Source organism: Erinaceus europaeus, chromosome 8, assembly GCF_950295315.1.
Source record: "Erinaceus europaeus chromosome 8, mEriEur2.1, whole genome shotgun sequence".
Taxonomy (NCBI): domain Eukaryota; kingdom Metazoa; phylum Chordata; class Mammalia; order Eulipotyphla; family Erinaceidae; genus Erinaceus; species Erinaceus europaeus.
In genome coordinates this window covers 25,236,031-25,257,555 of record NC_080169.1, presented here as the reverse complement: position 1 = coordinate 25,257,555, position 21,525 = coordinate 25,236,031, and the positions used below count along the sequence as shown (strand labels likewise).

At 42.4% G+C, this 21,525-nt stretch overlaps 1 protein-coding gene across 1 annotated transcript in view; it reads left to right on the top strand.

The window, feature by feature from the left end:
* The window catches only part of SNX10 (sorting nexin 10), a 100,026-nt gene that overhangs the window by 41,265 nt on the left and 37,236 nt on the right, over positions 1-21,525 (top strand). The window lies entirely within an intron of this gene.

Sequence of the window (21,525 nt, the reverse complement as noted above, 5' to 3'; positions counted from 1 at the left end):
ATAAACATTTGTAGCATTTGTTTTATTCTCCTAAAAAATGTGCTTGGGATCTTGATGGGGATAGCATTAAATTTGTTTATGGCTCTGGGTAGTATATTCATTTTGATGATGTTAATTCTACCAACCCATGAACATGGAATATCTTTCCACTTCTTTGTGTCTTTTTCAATTTCCTTGAGTAGTGACTCAGAATTTTTAGTATAGAAGTCTTTCACTTCTTTGGTTAGGTTTACTCCTAGATATTTTATTGTTTTTGTTGATATAGTAAAAGGAATTGATTTCTGGATTTCAATTTCTTCTAGCTTAGTGTTTGCATAGAGGAATGCCACTGACTTTTGAATGTTAATTTTGTAGCCTGACACCTTACTGTATTTCCTGATGATTTCCAAAAGCTTCTTGCTGGATTCCTTAGGTTTTTCTGTGTATACTATCATGTCATCTGCAAACAGGGAGAGTTTGACTTCTTCTTTTCCAATCTGTATCCCTTTAATTCCTTGCTGTGTCCCTTTAATTCTTTACTCACTCCTGTGATTATTTCCTTAACTAGTGTTTGGATGTTGAACTCATTATTTTGTGGTTCAACCTTGGGGGGCTTTTAGCTGGACTCTTGTCCTGGTTTATTTCTCCAGTATTTCTTCTTGTTGACTTAGTCATTCTATATAGTATGTTATGAGGTCCCTCTCTCAGTACTTTTCAAATTACTGATCACTCTTGCCTGGACTGACTTGTATCTAAGTAAGGTACTTAAAGGGCTCACATTTGTGGAAATTAACAGTTGGTTCAATATTATTTCAGTCCCTGAGTTGGAGCATAGTGCCTTTTAAAGCCTCTTTTGTTTTTTTCTTCCTTGTAGGCTATGGAAACTTGATGGCTTTTTAACTATAAGTAGGCTTCTTAGCGTAATCCTTCACTACAGTGATTTGGTGGGTTCCTGAAGTCATTCTAGTCCTGCCTTGTCGTGGTCCCAGATGATTTAATTTGGTATTCCTAGTTGAACTGGTTGAGGAGAGGAGAGAAACACAGATGCTGCTGCTCCATAGTCCTGACTCTGGAAGTCTCCAGGTAGATTTTTTTAAAATAATTTTTTAATTTGTGATTTAATAATAATGATTATCAAGATTGTAAGATAACAAGCGTACAATTTCACACAGTTCCCAACATCATAGTTCTGTGTCCCATCCCCTCCATTGGAAGCTTCCCTATTCTTTTCTTCCTTTCTGGAGTATGAACCAAAATTCTTTATGGGGTGCAAAAGGTGGAAGGTCTGGCTTTTGTAATTGCTTCTCTGCTGAACGTGGGCATTGGCAGGTCGATCCATACCTCCAGCCTGTTTCTATCTTTCCCGGGTTGGGTAGGGCTCTGGAGACGTAAGGTTATAGGACACATTGGTGAGATCAGCTGTCAAGGGAGGTCAGAATGGCATCATGGTAGCAACTGCAACTTGGTGACTGCAAGGCAGTATGATATAAAGCAAGTTGTTCAATAAACAGACACCCAAAGGTGGGAATAGTGCAAATGAAACAAGGCATCTTTGTGTGAAAAGAAGCTAGGAAGTCTTTTTTTAAGGTATGTTCCATTTGGTGCATGACTTTAATAATTTTTCCCTGAGCCAGATAGGTAGGTAGATGTCTGAGAAGATGGTGTCAGAGTAGTGAATAGAACTAGAAAGCTGGGTTAGGGCAGAAAGTAGCTTCCAAATATGAGAAGAGTATATAAATATCATGAACTGTTAACCCCATTGGTCTGACCCAGGCTGATGTCTATTCATATTTCGTACAGGAGCCTGTGCAACCTCTGAGTCCCTATCACTCTAGGCTCACAGTTCATGGTCACAGGTAGGAACACTCATTTAAGGACCAGGCTTCCTGGAGTGGCAGAATAGGTTGATGCAGTCTCCCTTCAGAGTCCCTACAATTGCTGCTCTACAGTAAGGGCAAGTTGTACTGATAGATTTTAAGGGAGAAGAGAACCAGTCCAAATAGTGTAAACTTGATTGTTGTATGCTTTACATTGGGTTCTAGTTCTCCCCCACAGAGAGAATTAGATCAGTCCAGTTAGTTTCGCGGGCCTGCTTGGCCCCGCCCCGAAGGAACCCCGCCAGAGTTCCAGAGAGACAGAGTTGGAGAGGGTTCCCGAGTTCCAGAGTAAGAGAGAGTGCTTGTGCCGCAGCAAAGAGACAGCAGAGTTCTGTTTGGTGATTAGTTTGTCTTAATTTATGAATCGTTGTTCCTGAATAAAGAAATACAGCTTCCCTGCCCAGCCGTTGTCTCCGCGTCTCTGTTACCCGCCCGTGAAGCTAGCCCGGCCGGCAAGAGCCGACGAAAATCTTAACAACAAATGGCACAACACTTGATGGTCTTATTATTTTGATGAAATGGAAGATACAGTTTATATCAGTAGGATCTAGAATGCTAGAGGTGAGAAGTTTGAAACTCCATAGAGATTGGTGATGGAGTCAGGTAAGCAGTAAAGGAGAGGGAGGATGTGGAGGAGACAAAGTTTAGATTGATTTACATCTGGGGGTTTGTAGAAATCAGCTCATGGAAGCAGTAACTGTGCCAAAGGAAAATGAAACTAAAGTAGAGGGGAAGTAATTCTGTGGTAGAGGAGGGACAGCGAATACTCAGCCTGCAGGCATTCAGTTACCTGCTAAATCATCTGGTCTAGCCCAGCCAAGGCAATAGTAGATGGGACTCAGCACTGAGTAAATCTATAGTAAAATTCCATAGTAAAATTAAGAGCTGATTTTTAAGTTGATGATTTTGTACGGCCAGTGAATGATGTTATAAATATCCAAAAGGGCCCCTGACAGAGAAAAGGTTCGCCACCCTTGTGGCAAAAACCAATGAAACCCAGAGAGAAAGTGAAAAGGGCGGGGTTTCCGTTCTGGTGGCTTTTCTTTCACGTGGAAGAGCACACTGGGTGGGAACCAGGAAGTGAGAAAAGGAAGGGTGAGGTAGATTTTTAGTTTTACATTTCAAAGAACAGTTTCTGGCTAGGATTGTATGTATCTACTTTCTAAAAGCACTGTTGGTAAACAGAAGTCAGTAGAATGAAGGAGATGTAGATAGACTTAGAAGAACATTAGTTTGGGAGTCAGGTAGTAGTGCAGTGGGTTAAGCACAGGTGGTGCAAAGCGCAAGGACTGGAGTAAGGATTCCGAGTTCGAGCCCCCGGCTCCTCACCTGCACGGGGGTCGCTTCACAGGCGGTGAAGCAGGTCTGCAGTTGTCTCTCTATCTCTCCCCCTCTCTGTCTTTTCCTCCTCTTTCCATTTCTCTCTGTCCTATCCAACAATGATGACATCAATAACAACAACAACAATAATTATAACAATAGAACAACAAGGGCAACAAAAGGAAATAAATAAATATTAAAAAAGAACAGTTTATTATCTGTGAATAAAGTTCACTTTGAATAGACCAGGAAAAAGTGAGAAGTGAGGAGGTCTTTACATTTTTTAAAAAAATATTTATTTATTTGTTGGATAGAAACAGTCAGAAGTAGAGAAGAAGGGGGGAGATAGAGAGGAAGCAAGCCAGAGAGACACCTGTAGCACTGCTTCATGACTCACAAAGCTTTCTTCCTGCAGGTGGGGACCGTGGGGCTGGGACCTAGGTCCTTGTGCACTGTAACAGGTGCTCAACCAGGTGCCCCAGTCTTTAAAATGTTGAATTGATGGGGGTTGGGCAGTAGTGCAATGGGATAACCACACATGGTGTGAAGCGCAGGACCCGCTTAAGGATCTCAGTTTGAGTCCCCAGCTCCCCACCTGCGGGTTGGGGGGGGGTCGCTTCACAAGTAGTGAAGCAGGCTTGCAGGTGTCTGTCTTTCTTTTGCTCACCTCTCTCGATTTCTCTCTGTCCTGTCCAACAGCAACGACATCAATAACAACAACAATAATAACAACAAAGATATAACAACAAGGGCAACAAAAAGGGAAGAAATTAGCCTCCAGAAGCAGTGGATTCGTGGTGCAGGCACTGAGCCCCAGCAATAACCCTGGAGGCAAAAAAAAGAAAGTTGAGTTGAGGAATGGGAACCTGGGGGAGGAAGGGAGGATGGAAGGGAGGGAGAAAGAGAGAGAGAAAAAGGAGAAAAGAATGAAGTCATGCCAGGAAGCACAGAGGGAGTGGGTAGCATTCCTTATGTTAAAAGCAAAATCTATTGGAATAAGTTTAGAGATTTAATTGACTAATGTAATGATTCATGAACGGGATAGCATTCAATCTAGCAAATATAAATGTGCTGCAATGAGTGGTAGAAATTAGAGGGTATTTATAGTCAGAAAGATTGTGGGACAAAGTTACTAGCAAAATAAAAGTGTGGATTGACTTATCAACATCCATGTCCATTAGAGAAGCAATTACAGAAGCCAGATCTTCCACCTTCTGTACCCCATAAAGAATTTTGGTTCATACTCCCAGGGGATAAAGAATAGGGAAGCTTCCAGTAGACGGGATGTGACACAGGACTTTGGTGGTGGGAACTTTATGGAATTCTACTCATTATCTACAGTCTTGTTAAGTCATTATTAAATCACTAATAAAAAATTTAAAAAAAGGAAAAGGGCAAAAAAAAGTGTTAATTTAGGCAGTGTCACCTTCCATTAGAGGGAGTCAAATGCTGTTATGAATTACTCTGGTATTGACTATAAAATTCCAAATTAATAAGTTTAAACACTCCACATTTGGGAAGTAAGATACTAACTCCTGGAGGAGCATGACATAACTGACTTTATTTCCAGCCCAATCTCCCTCCCTCCCTCCCTCCCTCCCTCCCTCCCTCCCTTCCTTCCTTCCTTCTTTTTTTTTTTTTTAACACTAAGTTCTAAATACTTTTTGTTAGGCTATTTTTTTCTGGAGATGATAGTCACCTGTTTTTGAGAAGTGAGAGTACTGAGAAAATGAACACCGTTTTTTTGAGAGGGTTGGATGCAAGGACTGGGAAGAATGGAGTTATGAGGGTCCAGGTGAGATAAAGCCATGATATGAGTGAGAACATGTGGCATTCAATTGCTTTAGCTGAGAGTTCCCAAGACTTAGAAGAAGGAAGTAGAGGGAGAAGAGATAATGGAGGCTGACTGGGGCCAGAGCCAGGCAGGGCTGAGAAGAGGGCATGGATGATGACTGGAAGGCCTTCACTTCAGTCAACCTTGGGCCTGAGCTGAGAGACAACAGAGGTGTGAACGAAACAGTCAAAGCTCAGAATAGCACTTGAAAGAGAAAGAGTGAAAGGCGGTACGGGACAGGGTGGGATAAAGAAACAACTTTATAGGGTGGTGGCTTACCTGCTTGAGAGTACATGTTATAATGTGCAAGGACTTAAGTTTGAGCCCCTGGCCCTCAGGGGCTTTGTGAGTAGCGAAGCAGGGTTGCAGGTGTCTCTGTTTCTCTCCTCTGTCACCCCACCCCTCTTGATTTCTGGCTGTCTCTATCCAATAACTAAAGATTAAAAAAGAAAGAAAGATACAGCTTTATAGACTTTATAAAACTTTATAGATTGGGACGATAGCACAGTGGTCTCCAAACTAGATTTTCACACCTCAGCCGTCCCAGATTTAATCACTGGCATCAGTATAAATCAGCATTGAGCAGCGCTCTGGTAAAACTAGACTGGACCAGAGCACTAGCTTTATTTTGTATTTCCACCAGCAATATGAAGCTTCTAATTAACAATCTCTATACTTTATCCAGTTAACATACACATTTCAATAGTTTTCTTTTGCCACCAGGGTTATCTCTGGGGTTCAGTGCTGGCACTACAAAACCACCACTCCTGGAAGCCATTTTTCCTTTTTTTTTTTCCTTTCTATTTTTTGATTTGACAGGACATAAAGAAATTGAGAGGAGAGAGGAGATAGAAAGGGGAGAGGAAGAGGGACACCTGCTTCATCCTTTGTGAAACATTTCCCCTGCAGGTGGGGAGGTGGGGCTTGAACCCTGATCCTTCATCATGGTGATATGTGTGCTTAACTGGGTATACCACCACCCTGCTCCTCCATTCAGTATTTAAAAAAAATTATTTATTTATTTATTCCCTTTTGTTGCCCTTTTTTTTTTTTTATTGTTGTAGTTATTATTGTTGTTGTTGCATAGGACAGAGAGAAATGGAGAGAGGAGGGGAAGACAGAGAGGGGAGAGAAAGACACCTGCAGACCTGCTTCACTACCTGTGAAGCGACTCCCCTGCAGGTGGGGAGCCAGGGGTTCAAACCAGGATCCTTAAGCCAGTCTTTGCGCTTTGCACCACCTGCGCTTAACCTGCTGCGCTACTGCCCGACTCCCTCAATTCAGTATTTTTAGAGTAGTTATAGACAGACATGTGTAACCGCAACCATAGCCAGTTCCAGATTAGTGTATCTCAGGAACCCTGTGCTCTTTAAACACACACATCCCATGCTCTCCAGCTGAGATACCTTCCTAATACCTAGTTCTGTGCTCTTTCATTGTCATTTCCCAATTTCACTTTTTTAGCCAATCCTGACCTGGGGCACTTAGCAATCTATCTCTGTTTCTACAATATTGTCAAGTTGTAGCATGTATCAGCTCTTTATTTCCATTTCTTATCAAATAATTTGTCATTGGATATACCACATCTGTTGAAGGGCATTTAGATGGTTTCTAGTCTCCCCCCACCCCTCAACTATTGTGTTCTGTGCTGATATTTATATACTAGTTTATTTGGACACAAGTTTTCATTTTTCTTGAGTACTTACTTAGGAATAGAATTGCTCTGTCAAATAGCAAGTCTGTGTTTATTCATTTGAAGAAACTGCCAGGTTGTTTTCCAAAGTGGTGGCACCATTTGCTATTCCCACCAGCAGAATATGAGCATCCCAGTTTTTATTTATTTTTTTCCTTTATTGGGGGATTAATGTTTTACAGTCACCAGTAAATACAATAGTTTGTACATGTATAACACCTCTCAGTTTTCTGCATAACAACACAACCCCCACTAGGTCCTCTGTCATCCTTTTCCAGGACCTGTATCCCCCACCTTTTCCCCCACCCCAGAGTCTTTTACTTTAGTGCAACATACCAATTCCAGTTCAGGCTCTGCTTAGTGTTTTCTCCTCTGATCTTATTCTTCCCAGTTCTCTGTTGTTGCCGATGCTTATTATTTGGCTTTGAAATTCTAATCAGCCTAGTGAGAACTGTGTAGCCTCTTATTGTGGTTTTGACTTGCTTTTTCCTGATGACTAGTGATGTCATGAAAAAAAGAAAGCATGCTTTTTAAAAAAATATATATATTTTATTTATTTACTGGCTACAGATAGAGACCTAGAAGGAAGGGGTGATAGGGAGAAAGAGAGACGTGTGCAGTACTGCTTCACCACTTGTGAAGCTTCCCTCCTGCCTGTGAGGACTGTGGACTTGAACCCAGTTCCAAGCCCACTGTAGCATGTGCACTCACCATACACACCACTGTCTGACCCTTCAAGCTTCTTTTCATGAGCTTATTGGACATTTGAGTGTCTACTTCAGAGAAATGTCTGTTCAGGATCCTTTGCTACTTTTTATATCTTCCTTGGGAACAACATCAATTTGAAATTCTTTGTCAGTTGTCTTTTAGTTATTTTATTTAGCTCAAGTAAGGTATAATTTACAAATGCAATTTTAAGATATTTGAAGTGCATAACATGGTCCTTTGTTATAAATATATGTTGCAAACGATATTTTCCTTTCTTTGTTATAAATATATGTTGCAAACGATATTTTCCTTTCTTGTTGGAACGTTCAAGTTCTACTCATAGCAAACATTTAGCAGTGATATTTACTATAGTCATCATGTTAGATCTCACTCTCTATTATTGAATTATAAAAGTTTTTTTGATGTAGTCTAGATACAAATCCTTTGTCAGGTACATGATTTGCAAATACTTTCTACCATCCTGTGCGTTATCTTTTAATTTTCTTTTTCTGTGTATTATCTTTTCACTTAAAAAGTGATGTGCAAGATGGGTGGCTCACCTGGTAGAGTACACACATTACTCTGCACAAGGACCCAGGTTCAAGCCCTGGCTCCCCACCTGCCATTTGGAAAGTTTCACAAATGCTGAAGGGGTGTTCCAGTTATCTTTCTCTCTCCTCCAATACTCAGTCTTTATCAGAAAAGAAAAATTAAAAAACCTTTAAAAAATCCTCTTAGGAAGATATATTTATTCATTTTATGGGAGAGACTAGATTATTGCTTTGGCATACATAGTCCCAGGAATTGATCACAGATTCTCATGCAAATCAAGTTCTGCTATGTTGCACCTTCTGAGTGCGACCCCCCCATGCTCTTATCACTTTCTTGAATGTCTCCATTGAAGTTCAAATATTTTTGTATTTTTGTATTTTCATGAACTTTATCTGTGTTTTTTCTCCGTTTACTTGTGTTTTTGTATCATGTCTAAAACTGCTATCCTAAACACAAGGTGTGGGGAACTGGCCAGTGGCGCAGCAGGTTAAGCACATAAGGACCTGTGCAAGGATCTGGGTTCGAGCCCGGGGTTCCCCACCTGCAGGGCAGTCACTTCACAAGCGGTGAAGTAGGTCTGCAGGTGTCTCTCTGTCTCTACCCCTCCCCTCTCGATTTCTCACTGTCCTGTTCAATAAATAATTTTTTAAAAGTGAAAAGAATGGCCTTCAAGAGCAGTGGATTTGTATTGCCTACACTGAGCCCCAGCGATAACTTTGGAGACAAAACAAAAAACAAAAAGCCAAAAAACTAAATACAGACAGTCAGGTTTACCTGTTTTATTCTACAAGGTTAATCATTTTTCAGTATAAAGAGCCTTTAAATAAAGATGGAAATGCCTTACGATCCAGTCTGTCTCTCCTAAGTGCATATCCAAACATCATGAAAACACTGGTTTGAAGGGATATACGCATCCTTATGTTTTTAAGTATGCTATTCATAATACACCAAGAAATGTAAACAGCCTAAGTGCCTATCAATGGATGAGTGAATAAAGGATTTTAGTATATGTACTCCATGGAATACTACTTTGCAATGAAAAACATGGTAGTGTATCTTTTGGATAGTATCGTTCCTATATGGAGTATAAAGAATCAAAACTTCTGTTACAACCCAAGGTAGAAAGTCCACCTGCTGCCATGAGGATCAGCTCCTCTTTCCCACATCTGCTTTTCATGACTTTCCTTCCATTATGTTGAGTTTAATCTTGCTTTGCTCACCCTTCTGGTTGATTTCCTTAATGTATGTGTGAAATGAAGCAGTGGTCAGGCCCATCAGGCACATGTCTGTGGGCCCAGAACGTCTGTAAGTTCAAGGTAACACCCTAAATGCCACCAAAATAGTTGTGAGGTTAAACTTCTCTATCTCTCTCTCTCTCCATATATATATATATTTATTCCTTTTGCTTCTCAATTTTGAAATTTAAATTTAACCTGCCATCGTATTCATGACCATAAATGGACCCTATAAATTGTAGAGATTAGCCAATTAGTGATTTTATTTTCCTATGTGCTGTGAACTAGTTTCCCTCCCCCCACCCCCGCTGATAAACCTTAGTAGGAAATGTCATGTCTACATTAATATATTCTTCTTATGATAGGTGATGGAAAAACTTACATGTGATTTTATTTTTGTTTTCTAATTTAACTTAAAATTCCAGATTTCTGTTTGCTTTTCTATATTGGTTTGCCTTTTTAAAGGTTTTCATTTTAAAATAGAGACAGAGAAGGCAGAAAGAGACAGAAAGAAAACCACAGCACCAGTGCTTATTGTGATTCATTGGGATCTGGGCTAGAACTGGCGTTACACACAAGGCAAAGCAGTGCACTATGCAAGTGAGCTATTACGCCTGCCCACCTTTCTCAAGTTGTAAGATGGCAGTGAGGAAGTGTGCCCTGGACCTAGCTCTACAGTTCTGCCCACTGCTCAGATGCCTCACAAGTTCCCAGTTGCCCCACCTCAGTTCAGCTTTTGTGCTTTGCTACAGCTTTTCCTCCTTTTTTAATGACTTTTTTTTTTTTAAAGATTTTATTTATTTATTATTTATTTATTTATTTATTTATATTTTTATTTATTTATCTGTTAACCAGAGCACTGCTCAGCTCTGGCTTATGGTGGTGCAGGGGATTGAACCTGGGACTCTGGAGACTCAGGCATGAGAGTATGTTTGCATAACCATTATGCTATCTACCCACCGCCCTTTTAATGACTTTTTAAAAAAGTTTTTTTATTCCCTTTTGTTGCCCTTGTTTCATCGTTACAATTATTGTTGTTGTTATTGATGTCATCATTGTTGGAACGGACAGAGAGAAATGGAGAGAGGAGGGGAAGACAGGGAGGGGGAGAGAAAGAGAGACACCGGCAGTCCTGCTTCACCGCTTTTGAAGCGACTCCCTTGCAGGTGGGGAGCTGGGGGCTCGAACTGGGACCCTTACGGTGGTCCTTGTGCTTTGCACCATATGCACTTAACCTGCTGTGCTACCGCCCGACTCCCCTTTCCCCCTTTTCTTTAAGGTGGAGCTCGTTGTTTTTTTTTTAAATTTATTTCTTTATTGGGGAATTAATGTTTTACATTCAGCAGTAAATACAATAGTTTGTACAAGCATAACATTCCCCAGTTTCCCATTTAACAATACAACCCCCACTATGTCATTTATCATCCTTCATAGACCTGTATTCTCCCCACCCACCCACCCCAGAGTCTTTTACTTTGATGCAGTATGTCAATTCCATTTCAGGTTCTACTTGTGTTTTCTTTTCTGATCTTGTTTTTCAACTTCTGCCTGAGAATGAGATCATCCCATATTCATCCTTCTGTTTCTGACTTATTTCACTCAACATGATTTTTTCAAGGTCCATCCAAGATTGGCTGAAAACGGTGAAGTTACCATTTTTTACGGCTGAGTAGTATTCCATTGTGTATATATACCACAACTTGCTCAGCCACTCATCTGTTGTTGGACACCTGGGTTGCTTCCAGGTTTTGGCTATTACAAATTGTGCTGCCAAGAACATATGTGTACACAGATCTTTTTGGATGGATGTGTTGGGTTCCTTAGGATATATCCCCAGGAGAGGAATTGCAGGGTCATAGGGTAGGTCCATTTCTAGCCTTCTGAGAGTTCTCCAGACTGTTCTCCACAGAGGTTGGACCAATTGACATTCCCACCAGCAGTGTAGGAGGGTTCCTTTGACCCCACACCCTCTCCAGCATTTGCTGCTGTTACCTTTTCTGATGTATGACACTCTCACAGGAGTGAAGTGATATCAGTGGAGCTCGTTTGATAATGCAAATTGGGATCTCCCTCAAGTTGTATTCAGTATTAAGAAGCTCATGGGAATCCAGGAGATGGACACTGGAGCCAGTGAGAAAGTCAGAACTATGGATAGGTTGCCCTGCTGGTCGGGACCAACTGTGAAAACTGTTTCCTGTCATTCAGCTTTTCTGGTGTCCAGTTTATATAATATTTTTCATCCACAGTGTGGCTTCTTTTTAATCTCTAGTCCTTAGAGCTCTAGCTGTGCTATTATTATCTTTGCAGTTTCTCTTCCATCACTTCTGGTTTCACTTCCCAGAGAGATGCCAAGTCTTTTTAAAGTATAATGGCTGTGCAAACCTGAGGCATGGAAGGTACCAGCTTCAATCCCCAGCACCATCATATGGCAGAGCAGAGTAATGCTCTGGTTAAAAAGAAGCATGAAAGGAAAGGTCTCACCTGAGTGATGAGGGTGAAGGGTTGGTATTCCATGCCTAACATCTCTGTACCCAGTCTGAGGTGAAGCATGCTGAGATGGTACTTGTTGCATTGAATAGGTTGGAATTTGGTATGACTTGAGAGAAGCCATGCAGGAAAGTGAGCCCCACCCCAGAGGTTCCAGGACTGGGGGAAATACAGGCTCTATAGAGGAGGCGGGAGATCTGAGTTCACATTCTGTGGTCATGAGTAGGAACATTCCATGCTGCCCCAGTATCGACCCATCCTCCTCAGGTGTAGCATAGAGTATGTTGTCCATCTTCCCTCTGGAAGATGGAACATTCTCTACCATTGTTGATCCAAGTTGAGAGCAAGGTCCTATGGGGGCCCACAAAGGGTTCTATTTTGTTGTTCCTCATAGAAATGACCAGTATCAATGGAGAGAGGGATTTATTTGAGTTCTAGGCTCATTAAGTCTGTTTGGGACTCTCAGAATTCCCCGATTAGGGCCCCAGCTGGTGGAATGGCCTGATAGTGACTAAAGAGTAATCGTTAAAGTATGCCAGTCTCTTGCCCTTATTCAGCGTTTGCAGTCCTTGCTTTGATAAGGTTAACTTTGGAGTGAGTGACAGAACTGTAATAGGAGGTAGTTGAGGAGGGTATCCAAGTCTGGCCCCGACTGTATTAGAAGAAGCACCAGTGCTGTGTTGCCTTCTCCATCTATCTGTCTGTCTCTCTATCTCTTTCTGTCTGAAAAAAGTAGGCTTAGAGTGGTGAAGATCTTGTTAGGACAGAACACAAACAACAACAACAACAATAAACACTACTTGGTAGGTGACTCAGTGGAATAGCACTAAGGGGACTCTGTGGATAGTGGAATGGGGCTCTGTCATCTTTCCCTCCCCCTCTTACTTTCTCTCCCCTCTCTAATATGGAAAATTAAAATTGGATCATTGGGTCAGGCAGTATCAACAGTATCAGGAAGCCCTGGGTTTATCCCCCAGGACTACATTAAAAAAAAAAATTGGGAGTTGGGCAGTAGCACAGCAGGTTAAGTGCACGTGGTGCAAAGCACAAGGACCGGTGTAAGGATCCCGGTTCGAGCCCTTGACTCCCTACCTATAGGAGAGTCACTTCACAGGTGGTGAAGCAGGTCTGCAGGTGTCTGTCTTTCTCTCCCCCTCTCTGTCTTCCCCTCCTCTCTACATTTCTTTCTGACCTATCCAACAGTGATGACATCAATAACAACAACAATAATAACTACAACAACAATGAAAAACAACAAGGGCAAAAACAAAAGGGAAAATAAATAAATATAAAAAACCCCCCAAAACCTACTTAATAGACTGTGTTGAATAGTTTTTATAATTTAATATTTCTCTAAAACATGACTTATAATAGCCACAAAGTAGTCTACTGTGCAAACTGTACCATCATTTATTTTTTCTTATCCACTACCTATGGACATTTAGGTTTTCACTTTAGTTGCTACTAAAAAAACAATAGGGGGGGCTGGGCACTGGTACAAGGACCTGGGTTCAAGCCCCTGCTCTCCACCTGTAGGAGGGATACTTTACAAACAGTGAAGCAGGTCTGCCTTTGTCTTTCTCTCTCCTTCTCTACCCGCCCCATCTCTCTCTGTCTTATTCAATGAAATAGAAAGAAAAAAAAAAGGGAAAAATTGGCCACCAGGAGCAGGGGATTCACTCCGGTGGCAATACACACACACACACACACACACACACACACACACTCTCCACTGATGGTGATTCAAAACCTTTTTGCATTTGTCTGACTGATACTTTAGGTTGTGTTCCAGTTGTGGCGTAATTGAATCAAAGAGTACACACAAATTAAAAAGATTTTGATGCCTATAGCCAAATAATGAAATAGCTCATGTTCCTGCCCAGAACATTCAGAAGTCCTTTCTTGTAATATTATCATTGAAGACATATGCTAATAGTTAAAAGTATGACATCTGACTTTTTTTTTTTTGTATTTCTGCTTATAGCTGGTTTAATTGATATAGGTTTTTGACCTTTTTCCAAAATAGTTTTATTTATTTTTTAATATTTATTTACTTATTCCCTTTGGTTGCCCTTGTTGTTTTATTGTTGTAGTTATTATTGTTGCCGTGGTTATTGTATAGGACAGAGAGAAATGTAGAGAGGAGGGGAAGACAGATAGGGGGAGAGAAAGATAGACACCTGCAGACCTGCTTCACCACCTGTGAAGCGACCCCCCTGCAGGTGCAGAGCCGGGGGCTTGAACCGGGATCCTTAAGCAGGATCCTTAGGCTTCGTGCCACCTGCCCTTAACCCGCTGCGCTACCACCCGACTTCCAATTTTATTTTTAATTGTTGTAAGACACATCAAAAATGTATCATTTTCAAGATGGCTGTATAGCGAGAGCCAGTCTGTCACTCCTCCTGACACTGATAGCAAAGCCACAACAGCCATAATCCATGGGAAAATGTGCACAGAAATAGATTTTCCATAGCAGGAGACAAAGAAAAACAAACAAACAAACAAAGAAACAAACAAAACCACCTAAAAAATCCAGGAGCAGGACAGAGAAAAAAAAAAACTCCCTCTCCCAAGAATGTAAAAGCCCCCTCCCCATGGGACAGTTGCCACAGGGAAGAGATGTGTGAGGTATGGGTCTCTGGTGTGGAGAGGGGGGCTCAGGTTATGCCAAAATCTCATCACCCACTCCCACTCTAATTGTTGTAAATATCCAATTAAAATTAATTGTCAAGGCAAAAGATAAGGTGATGAAGCAAGGCATTTATTCTTTTGTAAAAGTGTGTGCAGCCAACAGTGGTAGTCAGGCAGCACTCTGCTCCCTTCTTTTATACCTGAGGCAGAGCTGTCTTGGGCTGGGCTTCACAATCTCGCCATTGTCTAAATAAGGAAAGGAGGAGAATCTGAGGGTCTCTATTAGAGGATTAGCAAGCATTACAAGCAAATATTATCTGAACCTTAAGAATACAGAACTAGTGCGTGCAGGTGGTTATAGATGACAATTAATAAATAGTTTTGGTACTAAACAATTGTTCTATTCACATTCCTTTGAAGAGAACACTTAATCATCTCTCACATTATAACTCTGCAACTGTGTGAAACAAAAAATTAGAGTTGGAAGGGAGAGGGAGTATTGTATGGTACCCATGGTGGAGACTTGCCTGAACTCTAGTGGATGCAGCCATATTAAAGTCCAGTTTCCTTAGTAATAGATGGTGGGGGACAGATTCTCAGCGCAGTTAGCCAGAATCTACCCTGCCAGAACCAGGGTGTGTGCAGAGTGTCATTGTGTAGACTGAGGCCCCTTGTCAGACCTGAACCCCTGCGGAGGGCAACCTAGACTGTTGTGTGGTAACTGTGGACCTCTGGTTGATACTGAGTTGCGAACACAGGCCCCAGATTCAGGTTCTTACAGAGTATCAAACATATTGAGAAGGTAGGGAAGTTATCTGCGTTGTTGGACCAAGACAACACTAAAGGCCAGAAAAGACTTCCAAGATAATATTTAAACTTTTGAAAGGAAAAGTCCTTGACCCAAAATATTCTCTTTAGCTAGGTTGTCACTCAATTTGAAGGAGTGATAAAGAACTTTCCAGATAAACAACAGTTAAAGGAATTTATTACAACCAAACCTGCCCTACAAGAAATACTTTATTTTTATTTTATTTTTTTTTCTTTCCTCCTCCAGGGTTATTGCTGGGCTCGGTGCCTACACCATGAATCCACTGCTCCTGGAGACCATTTTTTTCCCCCTTTTGTTGCCCTTGTTGACACAATTCGTTGTTGGATAGGACAGAGAGAAATGGAGAGAGGAGGGGAAGACAGAGAAGGGGAGAGAAAGACAGACACCTGCAGACCTGCTTCACTGCCTGTGAAGCGACTCCCCTGCAGGTGGGGAGCCGGGGGCTCGAACCGGGATCCTTACGCCGGTCCCTGCGCTTTGCGCCACATGCGCTTAACCCACTGCGCCACCGCCCGACCCCCCAAGAAATACTTTCAAACAGTACATGTTGTGGTATCTGTCCTTCTCTCTCTGTCTCTTTCTTGCTATTTTCACATGGTCTTTTATGTCCCAGGTGGTCAATATCAGATTAGAATGGCAGTCTTTCTGCTAGGGTGGGGGAGTCCTTTGGGAAGATTAAAATCCAAGCTTTGAACCTTTTTTCAAAGCATATGGTCTTGGAGGCAGCACCAGGCAATGGAAGCAACTGAGTAGGGAAATGGATGGCTTGAGTTGAAGTACATTTCTTTGTACCCCTGAGAAAATTAATCCTGTTTTCTTATTGGTCTATTTTCTTACCTATGAGGACATTCAAATCTCTCACAACAAGGATGAAATTTAATTATATGTGGGTGCTCTGCTAGAGAAATCAAGTCAGTTGTGAAAGAGAAGGTTCAAATACCATGATGCACAATGAGGTTAATGTTACATCACAGGCTTGTCTTAGGATGAAACGGGCAGAATAGGGAATTGTTGAGCAGAATCTTGAAAGAGGAATTTATCTTGAAGCGTAAATGTGTAAGAGGGCTGGAGAATTAGCTCACTTGGATAGTGTGTTGCTTTGCTATGATGTCTTGGAACATGGGAAATTTCTTTTTTTTTTTTAAATATTTATTCCCTTTCGTTGCCCTTGTTGTTTTATTGTTGTAGTTATTATTGATGTCGTCGTTGTTGAGTAGGACAGAGAGAAATGGAGAGAGGAGGGGAAGACAAAGAGGGGGAGAGAAAGACAGACACTTGCAGACCTGCTTCACCGCCTGTGAAGCGACTCCTCCGCAGGTGGGGAACCGGGATCCTTAAGCACGTCCTTGCACTTTGCACCACGTGCGCCTAACCCGCAAAGCTACCGCCCGACTCCTGAACATGGGCAGTTCCTAAGATGACTGAATTACATGACTTTTCATTCAGGAAATCCCTTCAACAATGCACGCGTTCTTGAGCTAGTCTTCCTTTTGGCTCACATTGAAATAGAACCTAAATCAACGAAGCACCTTTGGGTTTGCTTACCCTGGCCCATAAAAAATCCATCCATGTTTGACTAGGAAATATGCATTACAAAAAATACAAACGGGGTTGGGTGGTAGAAAGTGCTGCACACATGCTAAGCTCACATGGAGGGTAAGGTAAGGAAGGACTGGCGAAAGGATCCGGTTCTAGCCTCCGGCTCCCAACCTGCAGGGGGGTCACTTCACAAGCAGTGAAGCAGGTCTACAAGTGTCTGTCTTTCTTTCCCCCCTCTGTTTTCCCCTCCTCTCTCCATTTCTCTCTGTCCTATACAACAACAACAGCTGTACAGCAATAACAACAACGATAAACAACATGGGCAACAGAAGGGAAAAAATAGCCTCCAGGAGCAGTGGATTCATACTGCAGGCACTGAGCCCCAGCGATAACCCTGGAGGCAAAAAAATAAAATAAAATAAAATAAAATAAAATAAAATACCAGACATTGTACATTGTGGAGGCAGAGGTAGTTCACCCCAAATTTATCTCCTTCCAGTGTCCTTTTTTACTTGCTTTTAAAGGCTTCCAGCTCTATGCTTCTTGCTGTCATGAAAACCCATTCCATGTCCTTATGTAAATTATTTCATTGTTTTTCTTTGATTGTGGAGTTGGTGGCTTGGTGCTTCATTGCTGAGGTCCATTTAAGTTTTTTTTTTTTTTTTTTTTTTTTGCCTCCAGGGTTGTCCCTGGGGCTTGGTGCCTGCACTATGAGTCCACTGCTCCTGGAGGCTATTTCCCCCCCCCTTTGTTGCCCTTGTTGTTTATCGTTGTTGTTGTTATATGGAACAGAGAGAAATGGAGAGAGGAGAGGAAGACGGGGAGAGAAAGACAGACACCTGCAGACCTGCCTAACCGCTTGTGAACTGACCCCCCTGCAGGTGGGGAGCCTGGGCTCAAATTGGGATTCTTGTGCTACCGCCCGACCCCCCATTTAAGTCTTTCTTGACTTTAAGAACTTGTTTGGAGGTCCTAGCAGGGGAGCACAGTTACTCATACACCCTTGACCTAAGACTGGTCTATCTCTATTGGGGAAGGTCGACCTCTTCGACTGAGCGCGCAGCTTTGAAGGGACACACATATAGAGCAGTGAGGGAGAAAGGGGACACATGCCTAGCCAGCCAGCTCAGCCGAATCAACCCTGGCCATCAATAGGGTGACAGATATCGCAGCCAGACTGCCCTCACATCCTAAGTCTTTTTTGTAAATATCCATTTCCCAGGAGTTTCCAGGTGGGCCCCTTTCATGTGAATCACCTGTTGCTTTTCTAGATGCCTGGGTGGGCTTGGAGCCACTTTCTAGGTCAAAAAGGTGGACTCATCTCCTGTAAGTCACCTTCCATTGTTTTTCTGGTGTGGAGGTTGGAAATGCCATCAGGTCTGCAGTCTGACTTTTTTTTTTATTATAATTATTTTGCAAATGTTAGTCTCTTTTCGTAGAATGTCTTTCTTCTTTTGATTGCTGGTTAAATTACACTATCCTTGCTTTTTTTTTTTTGTTGTAGTTATTATTGTTGTTGTTATTGATGTCGTCATTGTTGGGTAGGACAGAGAGAAATGGAGGAAGGAGGGGAAGACAGGGAGGAGGAGAGAAAGACAGACACCTGCAGACCTGCTTCACCACCTGTGAAGCGACTCCCCTGCAGGTGGGGAGCCGGAGGCTCGAACCAAGATCCTTCTGTTGGTCTTTGCGCTTTGTGCCACTGGTGCTTAACCCGCTGTGCTACTGCCTAACCCCTATCTTTTTTTTTTTTTTTTTGCCTCCAGGGTTATTGCTTGGGCTCAGTGCCTGCACTATGAATCCACTACTCCTGGTGGTCATTTTTTCCCTTTTGCTGTACTTGTTGTTTATTGTTGTTACTATTATTGTTGTTATTGCTGTCATTGTTGTTGGATAGGACAGAGAGAAATGGAGAGGGGAGGGGAAGACAGAGAGGGAGAGAGAAAGATAGACACCTACAGACCTGCTTCACTGCTTGTGAAGCAGACTCCCCCCCCCCACAGGTGGGGAGCTGGGGGCTCGAACCGGGATCCTTATGCCAATCCTTGCGCTTTGCGCCATGTGCGCTTAACTCGCTGTGTTACACCTCCCCCCCCCCCGCACTCTGCCCCCAAAGGTACCCCGCCATCTTTAAGGTATGCCATTCTCTTGCCTATATCCAGTTCTGATAGTCCTTACTTTATCTGACAAGGTTAGCCTTAGATCGACTGAGGGAACTGAAATAGGAAGTAGGTGAGGAGGGTATCAAGGTCTAAGTAGAAACTACTTGATGGCGTTATTTTTAGATCTTTCTACTTCTGGCTGCACTTATTGAGTCACTGAAAACTATTGTGCCCTTTTGCTTTAAGGTATGCACTTTCCCCTAACTTATGGATATATATGCACATGTGCCCTATCTCATGGCCCCTGGTCTCTCTCTCTCTATATATATATATGTACAGCACTTTCTTTCTATCACCCTATCTAGTCTAGCAGAGGGCACATTGCAGTAGTGCCATAAATACTTCCTGAGTGAATAAATGGATGAATGATTCACTCTCCCGACTATAACCCCAACGTTACCTTACCAGTGTAATGTCCACAAACCCTCTCTGTGTTAACACCCCATGGCTGTCACAAGAAATTGCTGTGGGACAGTGAGGTAGCTCAACCTAGGTGGGTGCCTGCTTTGCTATGTGTCTGACCCAGTTTTGAGCTTCATGCTCACTGAACTGGGGGAAACTTTAGTGCTGTGGTGTCTCTACCTCTGACTTTTTTTTTTTTCCTGTGAAAATTTGACCTGTGGCAGTTAATGGCAAAACAAAATATAAAGAAAGCTAAGACGATAAATGATTGCAAACGTGGTACCTTCAAACAACAGAAATTACTTTCTTCTAGTTCTGGCAGCTAGAAACCCTGTGGGGGTCATTGGCAGGGCCATTCTCCCTATGGATGCTATTGGGAAAATCCTTTCCTCTCCCAGCTTCTGGTAACTGTAGCTTGTTGTATGCTTTACATTGGGTTGTTCTAGCTCTCCCCTGCCAAGAAAATTGGATCAGTCCTGCTAATTTCGCAGGCCCGCTTGGCCCCACCCCAAGGAACCCCAAGAGGGTTCCAGAGTGGGAGAGTTGAAGAGTTAGAGAGTGCTTGGCGCTGTCGCGGGGCAAAGAGGCAGCAGAGTTCTGTTTGGTGACTAGTTTGTCTTAGTTTATGAATCGTTGTTCCTGAATAAAGAAATACAGCTTCCCTGCCCAGCCGTATGTCTCTGGCCGTCTCTGTTACCCGCTCGTGAAGCTAGCCCGGCCGGCTGGAGCCTCCGAATTCTAACAACAGTAGCTATTCCTTACCTTGCTTCTGTACATCCCAGACTTCTGCCTCCCACTTCACACGGCATTCTCCTCAGTCTCTTATAGGGATATTATACCTGGATTTAACACCCGCCATGGGATGATCCAAGTTGATTTCACTTTGAGATTCATCCTTTAAAAATTTTTTTTGTCTTTATTTATTAGCTAGAGACAGGCAGAAATGGAAAGGGAAGAGGTGATAGAGAGGGAGAGAGACAGAGAGACACCCACAGCCCTGCTTCACTACTTGCAAAGCTTTCCCCCTGCAGGTGGGGACCGGGGACTTGAACCTGGGTCCTTGTGCACTATAACATATGCTCTCAACCAGGTGCTCTATCACCCAGCCCATACTTTGAGATTCTTAATTTTATCTGTACAGACCTTTCCCCCCATCCCTTCCTATGCCAGATCACGCCACAGATTTTGGAGGGTAAAACAGACATATCCTTTGCGCAGCAACAGTTTAACTTACCTGATCCTCCATCAACAGCTGATCTGACCTGATCACCATCTCTTGACTTTTCTCTGTCCTGTATACATGCCCTTGTCACAACTTTGTTCTTCTTTTAACAGACACTGAAATTTCCTTGTTTCCCCCTGCCTTCTCTCTCTTTCACTCTCTTTTTATTTTATTATTATTATTTTTTAATATTTTATTTATTTATTTATTCCCTTTTTTTGTTTTTTATTGTTGTCGTTATTATTGTTGTCATTGTTTTTGGATAGGACAGAGAGAAATGGAGAGAGGAGGGGAAGACAGAGGGAGGGAGAGAAAGATGGACACCTGCAGACCTGCTTCACCACTTGTGAGGTGACTCCCCTGCAGGTGGGGAGCCAGGGCTCGAACCAGGATCCTTGCTCTGGTCCTTGTTCTTAGCGCCACCTGCGCTTAACCCTCTGTGCTACAGCCCGACTCCCTCACTCTCTTTTTATTTGTTTCTTTTTTCTTTTTCTTTTCCCTGAAGCACTGCTCAGCTCTGATTTATGGTGGTGCAGGGAATTGAACCTGGGCCTTTGGAATCTAAAACATGTAATTTTTTTTTTTTGTATAACCATTATGCTTGCATTATTATTCTTATAACATCATGTATATCCCTCCAAGCCTTACCCCTACCCGCCACCTTCTCTCTGGTCCTTTTGCCATTTCCAGGCAAAAGGTACTTTTTTCTCCTTTGAAACTTGTGTTTACTCACCTCCCGTGGAAATTTCTTTCCTCTACCTGTGTGGCCATCTCCTGAGTGGTGCCATGTGGAACCTGCAGGACCCGTGGCCAAAGCTCCTATTCTTGCTTCCTTGTATTCTCTGCAGTAACAAGGATGCTCAGGGGTTATTTTTGTATGATAATATATGGCCAGAAAATAGGTCAGACTCACATTTTCAAAGTAAATGTGACCATGCAGTCATAGTCACCTTTAGGTTGTAAGAATACATATGTGTGAATATATTTAGGTGCTTTTTTTCTTATATCTAGGAAGTTGATCTTTTTTTTTATTCCCTTTGTTGCCCTTGTTGTTT